A 347-nucleotide genomic window follows, 5' to 3' on the forward strand; every position below is an offset into this window, starting at 1 on the left:
TTACAGGAGAATTCAAACAAAAGTCACATTCAAAACTCGCCTATAAACAATGCTACACAGACTTGATCATCAAATACATGGAAAGCACAATCATCCCATCAGTAATACGCCAAGATAACAAAAAGCATAAGCAATTTTTTTTTCATCAAAACAGCACCTCAAGTAGTACTAAAGACACCAATGCCAAAGAAATAAAAAAAAAGGAAGAAAGGAGAAAAAAGTTTTAAACAACAACTAACAAAATTTCTGAACTCTCCCCTACTGGAACAACCAATGCCTCCAGTATCCTTCCCTTAGACTAGATTATATCAAACATTATTCTTGGGTTTATTCTGTAGCGGTATGGG

This window comes from Penaeus monodon, chromosome 24, assembly GCF_015228065.2.
Source record: "Penaeus monodon isolate SGIC_2016 chromosome 24, NSTDA_Pmon_1, whole genome shotgun sequence".
NCBI classification, from domain to species: domain Eukaryota; kingdom Metazoa; phylum Arthropoda; class Malacostraca; order Decapoda; family Penaeidae; genus Penaeus; species Penaeus monodon.